This window comes from Pleurodeles waltl, chromosome 4_2 (assembly GCF_031143425.1).
Source record: "Pleurodeles waltl isolate 20211129_DDA chromosome 4_2, aPleWal1.hap1.20221129, whole genome shotgun sequence".
In the NCBI taxonomy this organism is placed as follows: domain Eukaryota; kingdom Metazoa; phylum Chordata; class Amphibia; order Caudata; family Salamandridae; genus Pleurodeles; species Pleurodeles waltl.
This window is the reverse complement of record NC_090443.1, coordinates 86798346-86818776: the sequence shown is the minus strand read 5'-3', so window position 1 is coordinate 86818776 and position 20431 is coordinate 86798346. Positions and strand designations below refer to the sequence as shown.

The 20431-nt window shown below is 45.5% G+C and overlaps 1 protein-coding gene across 3 annotated transcripts in view; it reads right to left on the bottom strand.

Annotated features, from left to right (window-relative positions):
• LOC138292284 (inhibin beta C chain-like) overlaps window positions 1-20431 on the bottom strand; it is a 583648-nt gene that overhangs the window by 461754 nt on the left and 101463 nt on the right. Inside the window, exons 3-4 of one of the 3 annotated variants that reach the window (XR_011202629.1) lie at window positions 19159-19408; window positions 16390-18066 (exon numbers count right to left, since the gene is read on the bottom strand). The exons of the other annotated variants lie outside the window; for them this stretch is intronic. The gene's annotated coding sequence lies outside the window, so the exon portion shown is untranslated. Of the gene's footprint in view, window positions 1-16389; window positions 18067-19158; window positions 19409-20431 lie in introns of those variants that run through there. 3 annotated transcript variants of the gene reach the window in all.

The following is a 20431-nucleotide window of genomic DNA, read 5'->3' as shown; positions in this document are numbered from 1 at the left end:
ATGAGCTTGTTGTGGTGCTGTGTGACTTTATGTGTTTGCCCTGTTTGAGTCTGTGTGTATTGTACATGGCATATTAGAGTCAGTGTACTGTGTGTGTGTGTGTGTGATGTGTATGTCAATTGCTAGGTGATATGATGGTGTAATTGTGGGTGTATCATCACAGATGGTTGTATATTGTGCTGTATGTGTGTGGAGTTCCTGGGCAGTGTCGGTTGAGAGTGTTTGACATGTGTGCATATTTGTGCGGTTGTGGTGTTGTTGTTATGAGTTTGTTTGTTGTATGTGAATTGGTGGGGCTGGCCCTGTGGTGTGTTGATGTGCATAAGTGTCTGTTCTTGATGTGTGGTGTGTGTGTGCTGGCTGCAGTGTGCATCCTGTGTATGTATGGGTGTGTTTGTTGCTGTATGTGTGTGTGTGTGTGTGTGTCACTGTACTGTTACGTATGAGTATATCCCTCACACCCCCTCCCTATGTCATGTTACATAACAGTTGGTTGTAATTCGTACACTCGACAAATGTAACGGGTGAGTGTGTGTACCTACGGTTGTTGTCTTCCTCGTCGGCTATGATTCCGTTATCATTCAGTAAGAAGGAGCAGCTGGATGACGTCTAGTAGTGGTTCCATGGCGTATCTGGACGTGTATGGCTTCCTGAAGGTGAGTGTCTCCTTTTATTCTGTTTGTTTCTGCCTAGTATTCTGTGGTGGTCCGACTGCGGCAGTTATGTTGGCGGTGTGCAACCACGTAATGAATCCGGCAGAAATATGGTCTCTGCCAGACTGATGGTGTCTCTACTCGACTGCAGTGGTCTGGCCTCACTGGTGATGCCAGCTGTGCTTTCACAGGATCCTGTGTGCATCACAGCACAATGTCCTTATTTGGCAGTCTTCTCTGCCAGCCTGTTGGTGGTCAGACCGCCACCGCCAACTTGGCAGTCCTCAGACCGCCAAATTCATAATAAGGCCCTATTTCTTAAATGCTCTGGTTACCCCCTGGTACCATATACTAGAGACGTATAAGTAAGTCAGCTTATGCCAATTGGGGGTACCCAATTCAACATACAATTTGTAAGGGGTTAGAACACTGTCACTTAGGTCTGTTTAGCAGGCCTCAGTGCTCTCTTAAAGTTGGAAAACCAGCAGCATCAGTCCAGAACATTGGGAGTGATGATGCAAAAGGAGGCAATTCCTTACAATATTCATTTCGGAAAATCCATAAAAACAAGGCATTTCACTGTTTGAATAGGTTAGGCTCGTTTGTTATTCTCTCTGTCTGGACCTTAAGGGTCTTAGTGCCAAGACGCCTCAGGGTATTTCTGTGCTATATAAGTTCCTGAGTCAATATTAGCTATTACAGTGGTTTTAAAGCAATTTTCGTGCAGTTTCTCACCATCTTCCAATTAACTCTCTCTACAATGTACTTATTTTGTCATTATCAGGATTACACTCATGAGAGAAGATTGTAGCATTAATAAGGTCCTTTATTGTTTTTATTATGTTGTTCAACAATATTAATAGTTTTAGATTGCAACGATTTTAATTATTTGAGCAATAAATATTTTATATCACAGCGTCCTGGGGGAATAGAATTAAAATTGCCTCAGTTTAGTTGCCTGAATGTTTAAATGTTATAATGCTTTGGGTAATATGAAATTAATGTTATGGGAGTTGTTAGACCTGACAGCCTTGGGGTGGTCATCTCCAAACTTTTTGCCTGTCTCCTCCATTTTTCTGACCTTGTTTTTGCTGGTTGTAGGACTCTGTGCACTTCACCACAGCTGTCCAGTGCTAAAGTGCATATGCTCTCTCCCCTAAACATAGTTCCATTGGATCCTACCCAATTGGTATATTTAATTTACATGTAAGTCCCTAGTAACAGTGCACTACATGTGCCCAGTGCCTGCAAATTAAAGGCTACTAGTGGGTCTGCGGCACTGATTGTGCCACCCACATAAGTAGCCCTATAACCATGGCTCAAGACTACCATTGCCTGTGTTTGCAGTTTCACTGCCACTTCGACTTGACATTTAAAGCTAAGCCTTAAACTCTTCTTTTTCTACATATGTCACCCCTAAGGTAGGCCCTATGTAACCCATAGGGAAGGATGCTAATGTAGGTAAATGGCAGGACATGTACATATGTGTTTTACATGCCCTGGTAGTGAAAAACTCATAAATTCGTTTTCCACTACTGTGAGGTCTGCTCTTCTCATAGACTAGCATTAGAACTACCCTCTTTTAACAGGTAGATTCTGATCTGGAAGGAGTAGCCCTGTTATGTTTAGTATTGCCAGAATGGTAATAGAAAATCCTGCTTTCTGGTGAAGTTGGATTTAATTTGACTATTTTGGAAATGCCACTTTTAGAATGTGGGCATTTCTCTGCATTTACTGCCATCTGTGCCTTACAGCCTGTCTCCAATCAATGTCTGGTCTGGTCTGTTCTGGTTGGCAGCTCCCCTTGCGAATTCCACCCAGACAGCCATAAACACAGGACACTCAGTCACATCAACATTCATCTGCATATTGAAAGGGTCTCCCTGGGCAGGAAGAGTGGAGGGGTTCTCTCTTACATTTCAAAGGCCAGTGACCTGCCCTCACACCAAGGACTGATAAACCCCCACAGGGATCCTGGCAGAAAGGACTGGGCTAAAAAGGGAACTTGTGCACTTCAAAACCATTCTTTGAAGTTTCCCCCACTTCAAAGTCATTTATAGGTATAAAACTGGGTCGCTGACCCCCCCAAATCAGACACTTCTGGACCTACTCCTGGACTCTGGCAGGGAGACTGCCTATCTGCCCAAATGACTCATTTGGACTGCTTTTCTGAAGGACTGCCTTCCTCCTAAAGTGCTCTCCAAGGGCTTGGATTGAGCTTGGCTCCTGTTTCTGAAGCCTCAGGGCCAACAAAGACTTCACCTCTTCAAGAAGTCAACGTGCATCGGAAAATCGGTGCAACGCCTGCAGAAATTGACGCAGCACCTGCATCGCAACTGGAAAATCACTGCACCGAGGACCGGAACAACACGGTGCCGGCTTCGCAACTGGAAATCCAGCGCAGCACCTACCTTGTGCCTGAAATTTCATTGCTTCAACGCAGTGCCCAGTGTGTCAAGGATTTTCAACGTATCGTCCCTGGGTGTCAAAATACCCCTGCATAGCAGTAAGGAACCAAGGCTGCACTCCTGGAAATCGATGCATCACCTTGCAGCATAGAAAGAAATGGCGCATTGTCTGTGCCGCACCAGAAAATCGGACGCAACACCTTATTTTTCCACGCATTTCCTCCACTGTGGTCCCCGTGCGTCGTTAATTTTTGCTCAACCCAGGTACTGTGTGTTACAAAGCTACAACCACTGTTTCATATGGATTGAGACTTTTACATCTTTAAAAAATTATATTTCCACTTGTGCTTATTGGATTATTGTCGTTTTTACCTTATTTTATCTAAATAAATATTATTTATTTTTCCAAACCTATGAGATGTGTTTTTGTGGTGTTTTTTACTGTGTTACTGTATGAGTTATTGCACAAATACTTTATACGTTGCTTTCTAAGCTAAGCCTCCCTGCCTGCTCTGTGCCAAGCTACCAGAGAATGAGCACAGGATAGTTTGTGTTGTGTTATGACTTACCCTGACTAGGATTGTGGTCCCTACTTGTACAAGGGTGTATACCTCTGCCAACCAGAGACCCAATTTCTAACATGAGTGTTTCAAGTTGCAATCTTTCTTCATTTCTACTTAACAGAAACTTGAAGGAATTAATGGTGTCTATCTAAATCTTGACCCTGGTGTGTTCCTCATAGGGAATAGGGAAGTGGCAAAATACAGGACAAAACAGTAGCATAGACAATCTAATATTTTTGGTTCTTTGTTTACAAAAACTGTAATTGCTCAGAAACGAAGAGCAGACAGAGAACCCCCCTACATTAGTTGGCTAGAAGTTACAGATGAAGGATATAATATTCCTAGAAGAACTATATTTCACAAGAATAGGGCAACTGAAGATTTAGATTGCATGCAGACTCTTTGAAGTTCAATAGTTGAGTGAATGCACTTTAAATAATATAATTTCACGTCTATGTGATGCAAAAATCCTCATGGTAAAAAATCTTAGTAATTTTTAAAATCTCTACTGTGAGCTTCATATTTATCAGGCAATAACTCAAAATGATTAAATAAATCTAGAAATGTATTGATGTACCCCTCTAGTTTCTGTCAAAAAACACAAAAAGAGTAATAAGGCCACTAGTCGATCATGCACCTGCACACCATGATGTCTGCTTTGCACCCCACCCTGAGAACCTGGCTGGGATCATCAACCAATCAATCAATCAGAATTTATAAAGCACACTTCTCACCCGTAAGGGTCTCAAGGTGCTGTGTTGGGGGTCAGTCTTCTGTGCTTCAGTCAAAGAGCCAGGTCTTAAGGTCCTTCATGAAATGAGATAATGATGGTGACTGCCTGAGGTGAAGAGGCATGGTGTTCCAGCTGTTTGCCGCAAGGTAGGTGAAGGATCTTCCGCCAGATGAGGTCGTCTGTAGGCGGGGTACGGTGACTTGTGCCTGTTGAGTGGAGAGGAGAGGTCTGGCAGGGGAGTGGAAGGTGATACAGTGGTTGAGGCAGGTAGGTCCTGGGTCGTGGAGAACCGTGTATGCTGGGACAAGGAGTTTGAAGTTAATCCTTTTTCGACGGGGAGCCAATGGAGGTCTCTCAGGTGTTTTGTGATGTGTTTGCGGTGGGGGATGTTCTGGATGAGTCTGGCGGAGGCATTCTGGATGTGCTGTAGTTCTTCAAATTCTTCTGGGTGGTGCCGGCATAATGGGTGTGCCAAAGTTGAGCCTGCTAGTGACCAAGGCGTGGGTTACCATCTTGCAGCAGTCTTTTGGGATTCATTTGAAGATTATCTGGCGAAGTCGGAGTGTGTGGAAACAGGAGGATGCAAAGGAGTTGACCTGGTGGGTTATGGTGAGAGATTAATCCAGGGTGAAGCTGAGGTTGTGTGAGTGGTTCTTTGGGGTGGGAGGGAGTGCCGAGTGTCGCAGATCACCAGGAGTCATCCCAGGTGGATGTGGAGGATCCCAGGATGAGGATCTTGGTCTTGTTTGAGTTGAGCTTGAGGCAGCGCTCCTTCATCCAGGAGGCAACGGCTTCCATCCAGTTGTGGAAGTTCTTAGCAGTTGTAGGGTTTTCAATCAGTGAGATGATTAGCTGGGTTTCATCGGCATAGGAGATGATGTTCAGTACGTGGCTTCTGACGATGAACGCAAACTGGGTCATGTAGATGTTGGAGAGTGTGGTGCTCAGGGAGGAGTCCTGGGGCACTCCGCAGCTGATCTCTGTAGATTCTGGCAGTCAGGAAGGAGTGTATCCACTGCAGGGCCTTGCCGCGGATGCCAGCTGTGTGGAGTCTGAAGTAGAGGTTGTGATGGGACATCGTGTTGAAGGCGGCCGATAGGTCCAGTAGGATGAAGACTGCTGTTTGGCCACAGTCGAGGTGCGAGCGGATGTCATCTGTGGCGGCAAGGAGGGCGGTCTCCGTGATGTGGTTGCTCCAGAAACCTGATTGGGAGATGTCCAGGATGTTGTTATAATCGATGTATTTGCAGAACTATGCAGTGATGGCCTTTTCAATGACCTTTGCTGGGAAAGGCAGCAGACAGGTGCGGTGGTAGTTCTTGAGATCCCGGAGGTCGGCCCTGGATTTCTTAAGGAGCGGGTAGATTTCGGCGTTCTTCCAGTCCTTGGGGAGCCACCTCCATGGAACAGTTGAGAGTGTGGTGGAGCTTGGGTGCAGGGGAGGTGTTGGCTGTGTTGAAAATGTAGTGAAGCAGGGATCTGTAGGGGCTCCGGAGTGGATGCTGCTCATGATGGAGCAGGTCTCATCCATGGTGAGGGTGGTCCAGCAGTGCAAAATCTGTAAAAGTCCGTAGGATGTGAGCTGGAGGGTTGTTGGTGGGTTCGGAGGGTCTTCGGGTCCGAAGCTATCGTAGATGCCTTTGATTTTTCGATAGAAAAAGGTGGCTAATGTGAATCCTGGGATGAAGGGATGTTTGCAGCTTCTGATAGGGGTTGGTGAACTCTTTAACCACGGTGAACCGCTCTTTGGTATTGTGAGTGGTGGCTGTGGTACAGTCCTGCAGAGCAGTTTTCCTAGTGGATCTGATGAGGTGGTGGTGAGATTTGGTGGCGGATTTGAAGGCCATGAGGTCCACTGGGGACTTGCTGTTTTTCCATCTTTTTTCTAGACGTCTGTAGTTGCACCTGGAGTCCTGGAGTGCGGGGAAGAACCAGCTGGCCTTCTTGAGGTTCTGTTTACCTGAGGTCATTCGGACTGGAGCTAGGGTGTTGGCACATTCGGAGAACCATTGTTGGAAGTTCTGTGCTGAGATGTATGTGTCTGTGGCGGGAGGAAGTTGTGACTTGCTGTGGGTGTTGGTGAGATACTCCTCTGTGATCTGGTTCCATTTGCTACGTGGGGAGAAGAGGGTGCAGAGATGGACGGTCAGTGTGGTGATGGAGAAATTAATGCAGTGGTGGTCAGTCCAGTGCAGCATGAAGGTGTTGTCGAAGGTGATGTTGCTGGGGGAGAAAATGGGGTTGAGTGTGTGTTTGACGATGTGTGATGGCGAGGTGACCAGTTGCTTGATGTCGATTGTGGCGAGGTTCTCTGAGCAAGGAAGCGGTGTTGTGGTAATTGCAGTTGTTGATATGATAGTTGAGGTTCCCGAGGAGAAAGAAGTTCATAGAGGTGAGTGCTTAGATCAAGGATAATGTCTACATATGAGCCCCATTGCATGGTGATGTTGTGCAACACGCAACAGACTGCTACTGTCTTGAACACATTTTCTGGGTAGCACATGAACACCTCCCATACTGCCAAGACATCTAAAATGCTAATTAGTATCTCAAAAGGGCATTCCAAGATGGCACCTATATGTATATATGCAACTGTCTTGAAGCTGTGTGGTTGGTTGTCATTAAAGATGTGATATTTGTTATGATGTAGTTTTTAGTATAAATTTCCTACATCATCTATATACATATGCTTTCACTGTATGTGGATGTGTGTCCTTTATGATGTAGTGAGGTGATGAGTGACTATGGGCCTGATTTAAAGTTTAGCGGATGGGTTACTCCATCACAAACGTAGTTGATATCCCATCCATCGTATTATGATCGCCATAGGCTAAAATGGGATCGTAATACGGTGAACGGTGTACTCGTCACTTCTGTGACAAAGTAACCTTCTCTGCCAAACTTTTACTCAGACCCATGGTTTAGAACACCGTATTCTAGTTGCACATACAGACCCAGTGTGAGTTATTGTTATTGTAACTTACCAATTTACCCACGTCACCAAAATCCCCAGCAACCATCAGGTATGGAAAAGGTGGCTCTTTGTGCGTTTCCAGTAATTGCAGCGTGCACATCAATGAAGCATCCCCTGGCATCAACGACAGTTTGCATGTTAATGGAGTGCCAGCAGCATGTATTGCATGATCCCTGTGGTGCTGTCAGGCTTTGTGGTACAGTAGCCCATCCAGCATTGTATTCAGAACAAGCAGGGCTTGGCGTATGTGGAAAACGCCATGTACATTGGGCTCGCCAATGGTGGAAATGCTGGAAAGTAACAGAAAATGCATGCCTTCCTGTACTCGAAAATGGCCCACGGGTAGCCAATACAAACAAAGAATGACGAGCTCTCGCAAGATCGCGGTAGTTTGGGAGCCATTTACGGACTGAATTTAAGTCCGAGGAGGCATCGGACTGTCATTTGCTATTCAGTTCCAGATTCAGAGTCTAAATGCTGCCAGTTCCTGTTTCAGATTGCTTGCTTGCTTGCTTGGGTGGTAAGACCTGTTTTGGGTGCGAAGCTCTTTCAGCTGTGTTCGCTGATTTGGAGAAGCGTTCCCTTCTTGAACTTCACTCTGCCCAATGAGGTTAGTGGGCACACCCCTCCCCCTGCAGTCGCTGGCCCATTGTGAGCATGTGTCAGCATCTGCTCTTGCTCTCCTTCCCAAATAAAGGAGCACGTTTCGTGCGGATCTGCTCACCTGCTGTGTTCAGAAAAGAGCCATACGAACTTTTGTGGCTTCCGAGTATTTCCAAAAGATTAAATCGAACTGGCACTAAGTACTGTGGTGTTTCTCCAGTGCAACCTCTGCTTTCCGGGAAAGCGCTTTGTTGAGAGCTTGGATATGTTATAGGATATAATATGTTATAGGGAGGAGTATTTATCCCGCTACAGCTTTATCCTTGACAATATTACTTACTGACATTTCTAGATGCCATGTGGTACTAGAGTGATTGTCCACATGAATTGCTACATAATGTACAAACATTGTTTGTTATGACAGCTATTATGTTTTAGCAACAGTCTGATTCTGTTAGGTGTATCTTTTAGTCAGGCGCTCCTTATGTTTAGTTTTGCAAACGCACACAGATTTATATTTATCCGTGGTTCACGGATTTCTAACCAACCAACCTTTATATGCATGTAGCAGTGAGGATACATATAGGGATTATTTGAAGTTTTTGTGAGGCTGTATTTCCATCAGGCGCAGGTGTGCTATAGTATTATTTCTTTAAAATTATCAAAGTCATTTATAGGTATAAAACTGGGTCGCTGACCCCCCCAAATCAGACACTTCTGGACCTACTCCTGGACTCTGGCAGGGAGACTGCCTATCTGCCCAAATGACTCATTTGGACTGCTTTTCTGAAGGACTGCCTTCCTCCTAAAGTGCTCTCCAAGGGCTTGGATTGAGCTTGGCTCCTGTTTCTGAAGCCTCAGGGCCAACAAAGACTTCACCTCTTCAAGAAGTCAACGTGCATCGGAAAATCGGTGCAACGCCTGCAGAAATTGACGCAGCACCTGCATCGCAACTGGAAAATCACTGCACCGAGGACCGGAACAACACGGTGCCGGCTTCGCAACTGGAAATCCAGCGCAGCACCTACCTTGTGCCTGAAATTTCATTGCTTCAACGCAGTGCCCAGTGTGTCAAGGATTTTCAACGTATCGTCCCTGGGTGTCAAAATACCCCTGCATAGCAGTAAGGAACCAAGGCTGCACTCCTGGAAATCGATGCATCACCTTGCAGCATAGAAAGAAATGGCGCATTGTCTGTGCCGCACCAGAAAATCGGACGCAACACCTTATTTTTCCACGCATTTCCTCCACTGTGGTCCCCGTGCGTCGTTAATTTTTGCTCAACCCAGGTACTGTGTGTTACAAAGCTACAACCACTGTTTCATATGGATTGAGACTTTTACATCTTTAAAAAATTATATTTCCACTTGTGCTTATTGGATTATTGTCGTTTTTACCTTATTTTATCTAAATAAATATTATTTATTTTTCCAAACCTATGAGATGTGTTTTTGTGGTGTTTTTTACTGTGTTACTGTATGAGTTATTGCACAAATACTTTATACGTTGCTTTCTAAGTTAAGCCTCCCTGCCTGCTCTGTGCCAAGCTACCAGAGAATGAGCACAGGATAGTTTGTGTTGTGTTATGACTTACCCTGACTAGGATTGTGGTCCCTACTTGTACAAGGGTGTATACCTCTGCCAACCAGAGACCCAATTTCTAACATGAGTGTTTCAAGTTGCAATCTTTCTTCATTTCTACTTAACAGAAACTTGAAGGAATTAATGGTGTCTATCTAAATCTTGACCCTGGTGTGTTCCTCATAGGGAATAGGGAAGTGGCAAAATACAGGACAAAACAGTAGCATAGACAATCTAATATTTTTGGTTCTTTGTTTACAAAAACTGTAATTGCTCAGAAACGAAGAGCAGACAGAGAACCCCCCTACATTAGTTGGCTAGAAGTTACAGATGAAGGATATAATATTCCTAGAAGAACTATATTTCACAAGAATAGGGCAACTGAAGATTTAGATTGCATGCAGACTCTTTGAAGTTCAATAGTTGAGTGAATGCACTTTAAATAATATAATTTCACGTCTATGTGATGCAAAAATCCTCATGGTAAAAAATCTTAGTAATTTTTAAAATCTCTACTGTGAGCTTCATATTTATCAGGCAATAACTCAAAATGATTATATAAATCTAGAAATGTATTGATGTACCCCTCTAGTTTCTGTCAAAAAACACAAAAAGAGTAATAAGGCCACTAGTCGATCATGCACCTGCACACCATGATGTCTGCTTTGCACCCCACCCTGAGAACCTGGCTGGGATCATCAACCAATCAATCAATCAGAATTTATAAAGCACACTTCTCACCCGTAAGGGTCTCAAGGTGCTGTGTTGGGGGTCAGTCTTCTGTGCTTCAGTCAAAGAGCCAGGTCTTAAGGTCCTTCATGAAATGAGATAATGATGGTGACTGCCTGAGGTGAAGAGGCATGGTGTTCCAGCTGTTTGCCGCAAGGTAGGTGAAGGATCTTCCGCCAGATGAGGTCGTCTGTAGGCGGGGTACGGTGACTTGTGCCTGTTGAGTGGAGAGGAGAGGTCTGGCAGGGGAGTGGAAGGTGATACAGTGGTTGAGGCAGGTAGGTCCTGGGTCGTGGAGAACCGTGTATGCTGGGACAAGGAGTTTGAAGTTAATCCTTTTTCGACGGGGAGCCAATGGAGGTCTCTCAGGTGTTTTGTGATGTGTTTGCGGTGGGGGATGTTCTGGATGAGTCTGGCGGAGGCATTCTGGATGTGCTGTAGTTCTTCAAATTCTTCTGGGTGGTGCCGGCATAATGGGTGTGCCAAAGTTGAGCCTGCTAGTGACCAAGGCGTGGGTTACCATCTTGCAGCAGTCTTTTGGGATTCATTTGAAGATTATCTGGCGAAGTCGGAGTGTGTGGAAACAGGAGGATGCAAAGGAGTTGACCTGGTGGGTTATGGTGAGAGATTAATCCAGGGTGAAGCTGAGGTTGTGTGAGTGGTTCTTTGGGGTGGGAGGGAGTGCCGAGTGTCGCAGATCACCAGGAGTCATCCCAGGTGGATGTGGAGGATCCCAGGATGAGGATCTTGGTCTTGTTTGAGTTGAGCTTGAGGCAGCGCTCCTTCATCCAGGAGGCAACGGCTTCCATCCAGTTGTGGAAGTTCTTAGCAGTTGTAGGGTTTTCAATCAGTGAGATGATTAGCTGGGTTTCATCGGCATAGGAGATGATGTTCAGTACGTGGCTTCTGACGATGAACGCAAACTGGGTCATGTAGATGTTGGAGAGTGTGGTGCTCAGGGAGGAGTCCTGGGGCACTCCGCAGCTGATCTCTGTAGATTCTGGCAGTCAGGAAGGAGTGTATCCACTGCAGGGCCTTGCCGCGGATGCCAGCTGTGTGGAGTCTGAAGTAGAGGTTGTGATGGGACATCGTGTTGAAGGCGGCCGATAGGTCCAGTAGGATGAAGACTGCTGTTTGGCCACAGTCGAGGTGCGAGCGGATGTCATCTGTGGCGGCAAGGAGGGCGGTCTCCGTGATGTGGTTGCTCCAGAAACCTGATTGGGAGATGTCCAGGATGTTGTTATAATCGATGTATTTGCAGAACTATGCAGTGATGGCCTTTTCAATGACCTTTGCTGGGAAAGGCAGCAGACAGGTGCGGTGGTAGTTCTTGAGATCCCGGAGGTCGGCCCTGGATTTCTTAAGGAGCGGGTAGATTTCGGCGTTCTTCCAGTCCTTGGGGAGCCACCTCCATGGAACAGTTGAGAGTGTGGTGGAGCTTGGGTGCAGGGGAGGTGTTGGCTGTGTTGAAAATGTAGTGAAGCAGGGATCTGTAGGGGCTCCGGAGTGGATGCTGCTCATGATGGAGCAGGTCTCATCCATGGTGAGGGTGGTCCAGCAGTGCAAGATCTGTAAAAGTCCGTAGGATGTGAGCTGGAGGGTTGTTGGTGGGTTCGGAGGGTCTTCGGGTCCGAAGCTATCGTAGATGCCTTTGATTTTTCGATAGAAAAAGGTGGCTAATGTGAATCCTGGGATGAAGGGATGTTTGCAGCTTCTGATAGGGGTTGGTGAACTCTTTAACCACGGTGAACCGCTCTTTGGTATTGTGAGTGGTGGCTGTGGTACAGTCCTGCAGAGCAGTTTTCCTAGTGGATCTGATGAGGTGGTGGTGAGATTTGGTGGCGGATTTGAAGGCCATGAGGTCCACTGGGGACTTGCTGTTTTTCCATCTTTTTTCTAGACGTCTGTAGTTGCACCTGGAGTCCTGGAGTGCGGGGAAGAACCAGCTGGCCTTCTTGAGGTTCTGTTTACCTGAGGTCATTCGGACTGGAGCTAGGGTGTTGGCACATTCGGAGAACCATTGTTGGAAGTTCTGTGCTGAGATGTATGTGTCTGTGGCGGGAGGAAGTTGTGACTTGCTGTGGGTGTTGGTGAGATACTCCTCTGTGATCTGGTTCCATTTGCTACGTGGGGAGAAGAGGGTGCAGAGATGGACGGTCAGTGTGGTGATGGAGAAATTAATGCAGTGGTGGTCAGTCCAGTGCAGCATGAAGGTGTTGTCGAAGGTGATGTTGCTGGGGGAGAAAATGGGGTTGAGTGTGTGTTTGACGATGTGTGATGGCGAGGTGACCAGTTGCTTGATGTCGATTGTGGCGAGGTTCTCTGAGCAAGGAAGCGGTGTTGTGGTAATTGCAGTTGTTGATATGATAGTTGAGGTTCCCGAGGAGAAAGAAGTTCATAGAGGTGAGTGCTTAGATCAAGGATAATGTCTACATATGAGCCCCATTGCATGGTGATGTTGTGCAACACGCAACAGACTGCTACTGTCTTGAACACATTTTCTGGGTAGCACATGAACACCTCCCATACTGCCAAGACATCTAAAATGCTAATTAGTATCTCAAAAGGGCATTCCAAGATGGCACCTATATGTATATATGCAACTGTCTTGAAGCTGTGTGGTTGGTTGTCATTAAAGATGTGATATTTGTTATGATGTAGTTTTTAGTATAAATTTCCTACATCATCTATATACACATGCTTTCACTGTATGTGGATGTGTGTCCTTTATGATGTAGTGAGGTGATGAGTGACTATGGGCCTGATTTAAAGTTTAGCGGATGGGTTACTCCATCACAAACGTAGTTGATATCCCATCCATCGTATTATGATCGCCATAGGCTAAAATGGGATCGTAATACGGTGAACGGTGTACTCGTCACTTCTGTGACAAAGTAACCTTCTCTGCCAAACTTTTACTCAGACCCATGGTTTAGAACACCGTATTCTAGTTGCACATACAGACCCAGTGTGAGTTATTGTTATTGTAACTTACCAATTTACCCACGTCACCAAAATCCCCAGCAACCATCAGGTATGGAAAAGGTGGCTCTTTGTGCGTTTCCAGTAATTGCAGCGTGCACATCAATGAAGCATCCCCTGGCATCAACGACAGTTTGCATGTTAATGGAGTGCCAGCAGCATGTATTGCATGATCCCTGTGGTGCTGTCAGGCTTTGTGGTACAGTAGCCCATCCAGCATTGTATTCAGAACAAGCAGGGCTTGGCGTATGTGGAAAACGCCATGTACATTGGGCTCGCCAATGGTGGAAATGCTGGAAAGTAACAGAAAATGCATGCCTTCCTGTACTCGAAAATGGCCCACGGGTAGCCAATACAAACAAAGAATGACGAGCTCTCGCAAGATCGCGGTAGTTTGGGAGCCATTTACGGACTGAATTTAAGTCCGAGGAGGCATCGGACTGTCATTTGCTATTCAGTTCCAGATTCAGAGTCTAAATGCTGCCAGTTCCTGTTTCAGATTGCTTGCTTGCTTGCTTGGGTGGTAAGACCTGTTTTGGGTGCGAAGCTCTTTCAGCTGTGTTCGCTGATTTGGAGAAGCGTTCCCTTCTTGAACTTCACTCTGCCCAATGAGGTTAGTGGGCACACCCCTCCCCCTGCAGTCGCTGGCCCATTGTGAGCATGTGTCAGCATCTGCTCTTGCTCTCCTTCCCAAATAAAGGAGCACGTTTCGTGCGGATCTGCTCACCTGCTGTGTTCAGAAAAGAGCCATACGAACTTTTGTGGCTTCCGAGTATTTCCAAAAGATTAAATCGAACTGGCACTAAGTACTGTGGTGTTTCTCCAGTGCAACCTCTGCTTTCCGGGAAAGCGCTTTGTTGAGAGCTTGGATATGTTATAGGATATAATATGTTATAGGGAGGAGTATTTATCCCGCTACAGCTTTATCCTTGACAATATTACTTACTGACATTTCTAGATGCCATGTGGTACTAGAGTGATTGTCCACATGAATTGCTACATAATGTACAAACATTGTTTGTTATGACAGCTATTATGTTTTAGCAACAGTCTGATTCTGTTAGGTGTATCTTTTAGTCAGGCGCTCCTTATGTTTAGTTTTGCAAACGCACACAGATTTATATTTATCCGTGGTTCACGGATTTCTAACCAACCAACCTTTATATGCATGTAGCAGTGAGGATACATATAGGGATTATTTGAAGTTTTTGTGAGGCTGTATTTCCATCAGGCGCAGGTGTGCTATAGTATTATTTCTTTAAAATTATCTATTTTTGATATTACCTGAAAGATGCTTACACATTGGCAACCAGTGTTGTGGTTGTTTGTTTTTCTCTGTCAAGTTTCCTTCCTTGGTGTACTCACCCTAATTCCCTTTCCCCCACCTGGCCACCCTGTCCCTCTGTTCATACTCTTGTCAGAGCCAGTGCTTCTGTAAGGTGAGCTTCTCGGGGGGTTAGGGTGGGTACTGTTCCTGAGGATCCTTCACTCTGGACAGTTGACAGAATAGCTGGCCCACACAATTGTGATCCTCTTAGCAGTGCCTTCCAGAATGGCCTCCATACATGATTTGTGTGCTATGATAGCGGTTTTAAAGTGGGGGATTCCAGTATCTCCAGCTGAAACTACTGCCTTAGCAATTAGGGTGAATCAATTGCAAACTCAATTAGAAAAATGTTATCCTCCACCCGCCACACCGGATAGGCCAATGGGAGCTCCTAACCCTTCCCCTCCTGGTGCAGTCACAGTGAATGTTCCTTCTCCCATTGCATTAGCACCTCCTGAACGTTTTTTAGGGGATCCAAATAAAGCACAGGTGCCCAGACTCACATAGCTTTTTAAACTTTGTACTTAGGGGGCGATGCCGCAGCATGGACTACACCCCGGGTGAATGAAGGCAATATGCTATTATATCACTGGACCACATTCAAGACTGAGGGCCTGAATTAGATTTTTGCGGTAACGCTCCTGCTGTCACTTTTCTGTCTGATAATCCATTCGCCACTGTGACAGTCCGCCCACCTTACTTAGATGTTAGCAATAGCATAGGCGTAAGACCGCCGACAGCCTCTACCACCACCCTCGTCAACAGTGCATAGGCTAACGCGTCTGCCGGTGGGACTCCTGCCCATTTTACTGCTGAGCCAATCACAATGTGCATTCCTGCTGACGCAACTGTGGCGGCTAATCCTCCACACCTGAGTGGGTGGATTGGGAAGGATAAAAGGATGAAATTCGCAATTTATTTCACTTTCCACATTTCCTGCCACCATGGAACCAGACATACCAGCCCTGCCATTGCTGCTGCTCCTGGGCCCAGATGGAAATCAACCCTGTCTTCGCCAAAACAGAAGGTAAGTCACAGCCATACCTGTTATCCACGGAATTGTTGCTTCACAGTGGCACTGGACTTGTGCATGTGTAAATATTTTTGGCAAACAACACCATAATGATGCGCAATGCTTATGTGTGTAATCCTATACTTAGAAAATGTATAGGAACAGAACTCTAGATGTAAGTAGCAGCCGCTAATCTGGTACAAACTGCATTCATGGCAATGGACACCTACACACAAATTCACCGCAATCACAAAGAGGAATATGTCTACCCAGGTGTGTGCATTTATTTCTCAATAAAATCAAAAGCATTAACTGAAACAGTATACCCAATAGGAATTAAAACAATCCCATTACAATGGAGCAACTCCACTACAATGTGTTACCTGTGGGTGTACACAGAAAGTACTACCAATCTTACCTCTAAACTGATAAAAATGGCCGAGACGTATGAAGGTCACATGTCACCTTGGTGTGTGCAGTGTATCACAAACATTAGATGTCACTTAATTGTAATGTGCCAGGGTCCTTGTGTAATGCGTATGTGCTTTTCATTGACACATCATGTCAACCAACATAAACACACATGCATTCTCCATTAATTTTGATGTAAGTGTCCAGTAACAACATGAATGCTTGCACCAAAATAACATGTCCATCACAAATGTACAACGCTAATGTATGCAATTAGAAATAATAACTAAAATCCACAAATTGCACTGGTCACTGTTACAAATGAAAATAAGTGCATGGCACACACATTAGCAGAAATAACATTATCAGCAAACAATTAGTAACATTCATTAAATAAGACCAAGACAAAGGTATTCTCTAAATAAAAATGTTTTACAAAAATGAGATCATTCTCTCATAAACAAATGAAATAAACTTTACACAAGAAAAAAAGGAACTCGGCTTCTAGTCCACAATGTGTGTGCATGCCCACAACTGGCCTCCTAATGTCACTACCATAATAAACCTCCTGTGGAACAGGCTTCTATGGGGCAGAGAGCAGGTACCTCAATTCTGTCACTGGGGGTCCTTGGGTTTCGGGAGGGGTGTGTTTGGGTTTCTGAGGGGCGTGTTTGAGTTTGGTAGGGGTGTGTTTGGGAGTGGCGGGCTGGGATTTGGAAGGGTTGGGTTTGGATTTGGAAGGGGTGGTTTGGGATTTGGAAGGGGTGGTTTGGGATGTGTAAGGGGTGGAATGACGTTTATGAGGGGTGGTTTTGGAAGTCGAAGGGGTCAGGTCCAAGGCAAAAAGTAAGTCCTCCATTGGAAAATGGGTAGGGCGGTTGGCAGGGAGTTTGGGTTGGGAGGCAGACGGAGTGGCTGTGTCTGTTGTGTATGTGTCTGTTGAAGGTAGGGATGCCTAAGGGTCTGGTGTACATGTATGTTTTGATTTGTATTTCTTACTGGTTGTCTGTTGAGTGGGTGAGTGTGGGCATTTGTGTTCAGTATGGGTGTGTGTGGATGTGTCTGTTGTGGGAGTGTTTTGTTGGGGTGTCTGTGGATGTGCTTCTTGTATGTGTGGGTGTTGGTGGAGTGGTGGGTGTGTTAACTGTGGGTCTGCTGGTGGTGGGTGTTGGTGTAGTGGTGAGTGTGCTGACTGTGGGTATGCTGGGGGTGTGTTTAGGTGTTGGTGCAGTGGTGGGTGTGGTGTCTGCAGGTTTGCAGATGGTGAGTGTGGATGTCTGTGCCGTGGTGGTTGTGGTGTCTGCAGATGAGCTGGTGGTGGGTGGGTGTGTTTGTGTCGTGGTGGGTGTGCTCGTGGTGGTTGTGGTGGTGGGGTGTGTTGTGTCTGCTTGCTTGTGTCTGTGCTTTTGCTATGTCAGTGTGAGGATGTGCTGCTTGTGGTTGTAGTGGGTGTGTGTAAATGTTTGAATATACTTGGGATAGGGCTGGGGGATGGGATTTGGGATTGGGAAGAGGTGGGAGTCTGGGAATGAGGTCGTGGTGGGTGGGAGGCTCTGCTCAAAGAGGAGGCCAGACCCTGTAATGACTGCTGTAGGCCAGACAGGGCACCATGAATGCCATACAGGTAAACCAGCATCTGGGTATTCTGGTCAGCCAGCCCCTGGGTGGCTTTCAGTAATGTGGTCTGGCCTCGAGCGATGGTCCTTCAAAGATGGACAGCTTCCGAAATGAGCACAGCCTGTGACACTGGGAAAGGGGGAGGTGCCTGCAGCAAAGGTGACACCACCCCTTTTAGGGGGGCTGGCTATGGCCATCTGGGGGAGGAGCAAGAGGGAGGGTTGAGATAAATACATGGGTAGCGGACTACAATGCAGGTGTAACAGTCGCTCCCAGGTCCGCCACCACTAAGGACTGGTCTTCATTGGAGGCCTCCGAAGAAGACATAGAGTCATGCATGGCCTCCATGCCAGCCTCCTCACCCTCCGTGCCATTGACTCCCTCCATGTACATGGTGTCCACACCGGAGCAACAGTGGCCTGCTTTCTCCCTGGTGATATGGCTGCTGTCACCTTCGCCTTGCCTAGACGATGCTGAAAAGACAGATACAATAGTCTGAGTGTATCTGTGCAAATACAATTGGACATGAACTTTGATCACACAACATTTGCTCAAAGACTAGTAATTCCCTATTCTAGCTCCTATGTCTTGTATGCCTTTGTCTCTTATTCACTTGTAGTTCCCTCCATGACAAAGGTCTTCAACAGCATGAGTAAACACATAGGTCATGAGACATTTCTAAACCACAGCAATACAGAGCTAAAATATATTCACATATCCAAAAGAGCCAGGTGTTGGACTTGAAATTGACTTCTCAAGATGGAATATCACAACATCTATGTGATGTAACCTTCTATCTGCAGGTGTCCCTTTAAGTATCACACTTCTCACCATTATTGATTTCTAATCTCTACAGAACTAAGGACATCAAAATGTTGTTTGGGGACATGTAACTCTCACCAATGTGGACACATTGCTGCCTGTTGCAATCAATACAGTTTGCATACAATGTTACTTTGTTTCACACACTGCATTACATGCATATTTGGGAAGGACTAAGGCATCATGCCAACCTGCTAATGTCCACATGAACTGAATAGAAATTTGCTATACAAACAGGTTTCAGACATGTTCCAGATTAGGAATGATGCCCCTGTACACATGCTTTCATTCTTTTTGGAGCAGATGCTCATTATCATTGTGTCATAGCACCAACTTACCAATGTCAAGTCTGCTACTTCAACTTCAGCATAAGTGTGAAATTTGCCATGTCACCAATAACTGGGCCTACATGACCTACTCAATTTTGCAATGGAGCATCCCACTCATTAAATGGGGTATGTTTGGTCCGACTGTCTCCCCATAGAGAACATGCAGGTACCCCTTAGTTTGCATGTAGCCATGTGTCGGCTCAAAACAGTACTTTGTTTGTGATGAGAAATCTAGTGGCAACCTTCAGCACAAAGCAATACAGCAGACACAGCATCAGACACAGTTTGATTGACTTACACCTTCAGAAATCCTCCTTTGCGTTGGATGTGTGTTAACTGTCATGTAGGTGCCATACAACACAGCTGGAAATTAAAAAGGTTAAACAACAAAAATATCTACAGACAATAACTTACCCCCTTGATGCTGCTGTTGGGCCCTCAACTGCCCATCAAGCTCCAGGTAGGATGTGGTCCATTAAGGGTGGAGTCTGTGTGGGGCACTTGGGTTGTTGAGAGGACTGTCTGAGCTGGCCTTCTGCAGACTTGTGCGTCAAGCATCGCAGGTCCTCCCACCTCTTCTGACAATGCATGCTGTGCTACTTATGGATCCCCAGGGTCCACACTTTCTTAGCGATGGCCTTCCATATTTCCTACATTTGATGAGCTGTATGGGTGATAGAAAAGAACAAGAAGAGAAGTTTTGAGTGATTTTTGTTGTCTGTAGTGCTGTGACACAATTTGTAGCATCACTCATATACATTCACTAAACAGTAACTCCATTTTTTCCTAGAACATTTAGAGGTTCCTAAGAAATATTGATTTGCAGTGTTCATTTGAGCACCCTCAACACTGTCTATCTCCTCATGTTACCAATTCAGGCCCAAAACATAATCTAGGCCAGTGCTATGAAACAGTTCCTGTTGTGAGATCCACTCCCAATTACAATAATTGTGAGGTACTACAGGCTAAACAACCTGTACAATCCTTGCATAAACCCCAAGCACAGCTACACTTCTAAGAGTCAGAACCCAGGGTTTGCATCACATACAGTGCCTAAGGGCAGGATGAAAAGGCAGCTATGAGTACACGAGAGCAGGGATTTGGGGGATGTTTGAAACAAGAGTGTGTAGGAATGGAACATACATGTGTGAATGATGTAGAGCCTGTGGCATTTAAAGTTGCAGCACAGGAAATATGTGGCACCATGTCATGTATGAAGCCACACAGGGGATCCTATTCCATATATGGGTTGTAATTACGATGGACAGGACAGCATCAGATATCTCCACTACTTTAAAACATTTTCTGCCACTTAACATTACTATCATTTTGATATTGGCTGTATGTTGTTACTCATACTACTGGTACACTGTATACTGGTCACTTGTATTAAGGGACCTGCAGTTTGTCTGATGGAGCTGAAATTGTGAGTTACATGGACAGATATTACAGCTTCTCTTTTCAAGTGACTTTACATTTCCATGCACAGACACTTCTAACAATGGCAAACAACATTGTGTCCCCAGCAGAATCATTCAGTTTACTCCACTCCAATCACAAAACTTCACATATGAACAAAAAGGGACAAATTAGGATGTGGACAAAAAAGAAACAAGTAAGTTAGTCAAACATTTCTCAATCAGATATGTACCTGTTCCTCTGGGGTCCCATAGAGCTTGATGTACAG